Source organism: Pipistrellus hanaki (genome assembly GCF_964339955.1).
Source record: "Pipistrellus hanaki genome assembly, chromosome: 4".
Classification (NCBI taxonomy): domain Eukaryota; kingdom Metazoa; phylum Chordata; class Mammalia; order Chiroptera; family Vespertilionidae; genus Pipistrellus; species Pipistrellus hanaki.
Genome location: NC_140506.1, coordinates 36,358,160 through 36,365,254, shown reverse-complemented (window position 1 = coordinate 36,365,254; position 7,095 = coordinate 36,358,160).

Sequence of the window (7,095 nt, the reverse complement as noted above, 5' to 3'; positions counted from 1 at the left end):
TGCCTGACATGCTCTAGGACCAAGACCTTCAGATGTTCTTAAAATCCTTCCGTTGATACTGAAAACTAAACAACTGCAAGAGCTTCAGAAATCATGGCTCTGTGTTAATGTACAATGTTTGGGTGATAAGCCATTCCTTTAAGGATCATTATTACAATGTTTTCAGACATTATGTTCAGTAGATTTCAGTGATGGCCTGGATTCTTCTTCGCTCCCTGTAGCCAGGCTTTTGCCATGTGACTTCAAAATTCCTTTCACCACAGAGGCCGTGTCTACTTCTCTATCCCCTTCCCTCTGGGATGGCGTGGGGTCTTGCTTGGGCCAATGGAATATGACTATAGTGAGGATGTGCCACTGCTAATCCTAGATCTCAGAACGTCCTGCTTGTTTCCTCTCCTCTCTTGCTCCTCTGCCATTGCCCTGAGAGTGTGCCAGGGTTGGCGTGCTTGAAGATGAGAGACCTGCAGAGCACGGCCAAGTGGAGGTCTTTCTAAATCAGTGATGAGCTTCCCAGATACACCAGCAGGACCCCAGAGCACAAGCCATGGTGCTTGTTATTACATCCCTCTGGGCTTTGTGTGGTTTGTTGTTTAGCAATACCTGATTGATATCTCCATGCCAACTGAAGTTTTTAAAACTCAAACATACAACTTAAAATAGAAGCCACTCCTTCCAGCACCAGGCAGACTGGACTTCCACCCCCTGCATGCTCCTGAGGTCATGGCTTTTCAGCTAAACCCAGAGACAAGACCATATCCACATGTGCTTCCTGGTAACCAGGCACTGCTGCTATCTGCCAGGCACTATCTTTACAAACTGGAGTGAAGTCGCCACTGTAAACCCCCAGCCTCTCTGGCAATGGTTTTATGCATGAGATTAAAGCCTTATAAGCTATCTTTCCTCCTAGAAAAGAACCCAAGAGGGAAGAAAATATAGAGCAAATATACACCAAGTGGCCAGATTATTATGATCTCTGAACGCATATTCATCTGGCCACTCATTGTATATCCTATATAATAAAAGGCTAATATGCAAATTGTCCCATTGACCAGGAGTTCAACCAGTAGACAGGCCAGCCAACCGCCCATGTCCCCTCCCCTTGGCCAGGCTGGCTGGATCCCACCCATGCACAAATTCATGCACTGGGCCTCTAATATATATACATACACTGAGTGGCCAGATTATTATGCATTCAGACCTCCAACCTGGTGAGCACTATATTTTGCCTCGGGGTTATATCTTAGGGCCCTGCTACACCAAATTGTGACCTAAGGAATCGCTATGTCAGCATCGTCTGGGAATTTGTTAGACATACAGACCCCACCCCAGACACTGCCACATTAGTTTACCATTGAACAAGATCCCCAGATAATACAAATGCATGTTACATTTGAGAAGCACCCTCCTGAAGCAGCGGTAGGTATCTACTCTGGCTTACACATCGCTGGAGGAGCTTGTAAACCACATGCCCAGGCTCTGCCCCCAAAGACTCTGATTCCTATTGGTCAGAGGACTGGGCCCTGGAATTGTTCAGAAGCTCTACGTGCAGCCAGGCATGAGCAGTGACTTAGAAAGCTTCTAAAACTTCCAACGAGGCAGACTTGATAAAACTCTTCAAATTCCATGATTTTTAACTATTATATAATTAAATAATAATAATAATAAAAAGTTACCTCTTGGAGGACAGGGATCTATTTTTAAAAAATGTGTTTTTTTGATCTCATGTTGGTCAGTTTCAAGAGCAACTAGGTACCTCGGGATAAGAAAAACACACACAACGGAAAAAAAAAGCAAAAAAAGAAAAAAAAAAGAAAAATTGAGAACCTGCCCCTACATGCACCTTAGTATTGGCAACCCCACCTTTGGCCATGTCCTCATTCCCCTTGGGTGGGACACAGAGCAGCACACAAAAGAGCCCAATTTTGTGGTTATTAAGAGGGACAAAACGGACCATGGGCCCTGCCACCACCCAGTGCCTCCAGCTAAATGCAGCTTTCAAAGCTCATCTCCTTGGGGCTCATGAGTCATTTCCTGAAGTGATGAACACACGGAGAGCTGGCTAGACACGTACTGTGCTATCTGAGTTCTAAGATGTTGCTGACTCTGACCTCTGGTTTTCTGTGTCTCCAGAAGAGCAGCGTGCAGTCACAACAGTCCTCAGGGCAAGAAGTGTGGAGCCTGACGCTCATCTTATAGCGATGGCACCGTGGTGGTGCACGGCAGCTTGATGGAGACCAGGCCTCACACACAGCTTCCTAGCCTCGGACCACACAGCCACACAGGCCCCGCTGCCTGGAATCAGTTTCTATGGAGCAAGTTACTGACCCCTCAGCTGTGGGGCTGACAGAACCCCAGCGTGGGGCCTGCAGCAGTGAGCCAACTGGCCAGCCCTTCTGTGCTTTATAATTGTGACCAGTTTCCACGTCTTCTTGAAGGTGATATCATTGGGAAATCTAGCGTAAGAGCAGGGTTCTAAAACATTTTTAGCTCAGGTCACCTTAATATTAAAAATTATTTAAAATGTTTTCATGTGTGTAGGTTACAGTGAGGGGCTGTACCAGCTCATGAGAATTAAAGGAATTTTCAAGCCAACTGTTAAACCACTGGAAGCTTAAAATTGGCAATAGAGGGAGTATATACACATCATGGAAACTGGCAAATGCTAGGGGCTTTTTTTTGGAGATCAGATTTAACAGCAAAACACTGTATCTACCAATAGTTACTACATTAAAATAAAGAACTCTGGAAAATATTTCTTTTATTGGGTCGGCAACTAAGTAATTGCGGGTTCCACACATATATGGCTTCAGTTGAATTTTTAGGTTTGCAGAAGTAGTACAAATGTAAAACACATTTTGTATTTGATAGTTGGCTATTCAGCTGTTAATCAGTAAAAAAAGTTTTTTGATCTGTTTTGTAGTTTTTGTTTGGCGTTCGTTGAAAAATGGAAAATCAAAAGGAACATTTTCGTCATATTTTGCTTTTTTATTTCCGCAAGGGAAAAACGCATCACAAGCTCATAAAAAGTTATGTGCTGTTTATGGTGACGAAGCCTTAAAAGAACGGCAGTGTCAAAATTGGTTTGCCAAATTTCGTTCTGGTGATTTTTCACTCAAAGATGAAAGACGCTCTGGTCGTCCAGTTGAAGTTGATGACGCCCTAATCAAAGCAATAATCAATTCGGACTGTCACAGTACAACACGTGAGATTGCAGAGAAGCTTCATGTATCACATACATGCATTGAAAATCACTTAAAACAACTTGGCTATGTTCAAAAACTCGATACATGGGTTCCTCACGAACTGAAAGAATCACAGTTAACGCAACGCATTAGCAGCTGCGATTTGCTAAAGAAACGTAATGAAAATGATCCATTTTTAAAACGACTGATAACTGGCGATGAAAAATGGGTTGTTTACAACAATATCAAGCGGAAAAGATCGTGGAGCAGGCCAGGTGAACCAACTCAAACAACATCAAAAGCTGATATTCATCAAAAGAAGGTTTTGTTATCAGTTTGGTGGGATTACAAAGGAATTGTCTACTTTGAACTCTTACCACCTAACCGAACGATCAATTCTGATGTCTACATTGAACAATTAACGAAATTAAACAATGCAGTTGAAGAAAAGTGGCCCGAATTGACAAATCGAAAAGGTGTTGTATTTCATCATGACAATGCAAGGCCACACACATCTTTGGTCACTCGGCAAAAATTAATGGAGCTTGGTTGGGATGTTTTGCCACATCCACCATATAGTCCTGACCTTGCACCATCTGATTACTTTTTGTTTCGATCTTTACAAAACTCCTTGAATGGTAAAAATTTCAATAATGATGATGATGTCAAATCGTACCTGATTCAGTTTTTTGCTAATAAAAAACAGAAGTTTTTTGAACGTGGGATTATGATGCTGCCTGAAAGATGGCAAAAGGTCATTGATCAAAATGGGCAATACATTAAAGAATAAAGTTATTTAGTTCCATGAAAAAATTGTCTTTGATTTTCTTTAAAAAATCCGCAATTACTTAGCTGCCGACCCAATACTTAAAAATAACAACAAGCCCCATTACATGTTAACAAAAATAGTTTCTGCGGAAGTATTTTCTCCCCCAAGCAATAATTTAATGAGGAGATTTGCACTTTTTATATGTTTGCAAATCTCTTTACTGGCTAGCTGAATAGGAGACAGTCAGATTTTCCTACCTGCTTCATTTTCAATCTGTCACACCATCAGGTATCTTGTAGCCCCTGGAAAACTCAACAGTATACTCGTGAGAGAATCAGACCAAAACAGGACAGATAATGTCTCCGTGTTTTAATGTATCTAGTTTTGCCCTCACATGTGTCCTAAAGGGTCTCCAGGACTCCAGAAACCATTGCATTGGAACATTTCTCCTCGCAGCTCCGACTGCAGCTCACTTCATTGCAACTCCTGCATTAAAACACAATTAGGCTGATCCCGAGGCCGTCATTTTGAAAGGAGCGGCCACACAACTATGCCAATCTGCCAGGAACTTACTGTCATGACTGTGTTCCCCCTTCATTTTCACTCTGACATCTCGGTGGAGATAAGCTCCTAGTGGAGGGTGCAGGCCTCAGAAAATGAAAAAGCTTGGTCACACACACTGCTTAACTTTTTCCACTTGTTTTCGGAACTCAGACTTCCTGAAGGAGGTGCTAACGTTTTCCTTAATTTCTTAAATTCAGAAGTATAACCTAAAATTTTCCACTTATATAGTCAACAGCCAAATATTCCATTTCCTTAAAAGTCCTATTTTTGACTTGGTGGGAAAAACAAACATTTTTGTGTTAACAAATTCCAAGTGTAATTTCTTTTTTTAATTCAAAGATATTTTGAAAACTAATAATAGAAGAGTTTAAAGGCCCCTCCGTTTCTGCTAAGAGTGGGAAGCCTGCTTTGGTGAAGCTGGGCAACTTCCTTCATTGTATCTCCTCCTGAAGCGTGTGTGGGGCCCAGGCCCCAGAAACCTACACTTGTGTGTTAACTTAAAATCTGTGTTCCTAGAACTCTTATGTAGGTGAAATAATTTCCCTATTGACTATGAATCTAGAAATACATTATCAGAAGTTTTATTGATTTTCAATCCCTCTACCCCAAAGAGTTTGATGGCAAAGGATCGTGACCCAAGGACATTCCTTTTTTGGGTCTCAATATATCATCCTGGCTCTGATATTTGTTTCTCTCTAGGAAGGAACTGCCAACTCTATCCTCTGTGCCTGTAACCTAAGAACCTGAACATATTATCAATGATATAATCTTGAATTTTCCTAAGAAGGGATTTAACAAACAAACAAAAAAAAGACCCAGAAAGCGAACCACCCAATGCCTTCGGTAGAAATTGTGCTCCCCCACCCCTAACCCTTCCCCCTGCTCCTTTATGGACCACGTCACCCAGGGCCTCTTGACCTCTGGGTTTGGGTTAAGATCAGCAGCAATGGGAGGCGCCAGTGAAAAACCAGAGAATGGGGTCAGGGTAGTCCATCCTCCACCTGTGGTCCTGGGGTGATAGCAGCTTCCCCCACTGCTAGGCCCTGAGGAGCTTCACGAACCCCTGTTGGTGACGTACCCCAGCCCACACCTCTGCAAACCACCTCTTCATTAAACCCTCTTCAGCGAAACTTTGATACTGGCCTTCCTGCCAGGGCCCCGAGAGATACAATAAGAATGAGTTCCAAACAGGCACCAAGCAAACCTTTGTGTTTATTAATATAGGTTATACACATTTTTAAAAAAGAGAGAACATAAAAACAGTGAGATAATATTTTACAAGTACAGACTGATAATAAAGTAGTAATGGTCATTTTAAATCAGAGGAATATACTTTCATATATATATATATATACTTTCATATATATATATATACATATATATATATATATATAGACTGAATAAACGATGACAGTAAATCTCCACTGAGTTGGATAAAATGAATATAGCAACTAAATCAATAAAATCAATGTTAGCTTCTCCCTACAATATACTTTAGTGTAAATTATTCTATGGCATTTGGAAATAGTTTGTTCTTTTAAGTAAGCATTTGCCTTGGAACTTTCCGTTTCTTGGTTTAAGATGCCAACATTTTTTTTAATATGGAAAAAAAGATACATTTCAATCTAATTTTCAAATTATTTTGTCAAATCCATGAGGATTTTCTATACATGATACTCATTATGGGGCAAAAAACAAACAAATCCCAAAATGCTTTTAAAATGATTTCATTAATAAGAAAAGTGAATGGAAAATACAGAATGGTTTTGCTAGAATTGAAAGTCAATTTAATTTTCTTCTGTTATTTCTAATCAGACTGACATAATTCTTTTTTAAAACCTGGTTTGGGTAATTTATTGAAAACATTTGTAAATAAACAGTGTCTATTTATATAGATTAAAGGACTTATTTTTAAAAATACACTTCCTGTATTGTATTATGTTTTCATCTCAAGTTATGACCACAGGAAGCAGTAATCCACATGTTCAAAGTTTTTCAACTGACAGGCTGTGTGAAACTGGTTGGATGACATTTGGCTAAAAACACTTCTCTATATAACGACATACTTATACACATCACACTGTATGCCTGGTTTGCTTTGTTCTTGAGGGGAGGACCTATTCTTTTTCACCTCTATTGCCCAGCACCCATCAGAGTGCCAGAGCACATCATGGGTGTTCACGCTTGCTCCATGGGTGCCTCCATCTGAGAATGGACCTTGCAGGGTAACTGCCGGAAGTGAACATGCCTTTTTTCTGTTCTTAAAAGGAGTGGGCAGAGAAGTGTTTCATATTCATTGTCTCCCAGGATAGTACATCTTATTCTGCCAATCTCTACCAAATTCAGTCATTCATAGCCAATCCCTGCGGGCACTCCAGGAGAGTGAATGTGGTGATTCTGATCCCTGGCTCCCTGGGTGACTCAACTGCAGGTGTCTGAGCCGACCCTGCCATGTATGTACATGTACTGCCTGAAGTCCTCTATCCGGGGCCAACCTCAGGTCACTAGTGGGGCCTATGCTCATTCTTGGTTTATATATACAATGTTAAAACATCAAAAATGCTAGCCCATTTGGCTCAA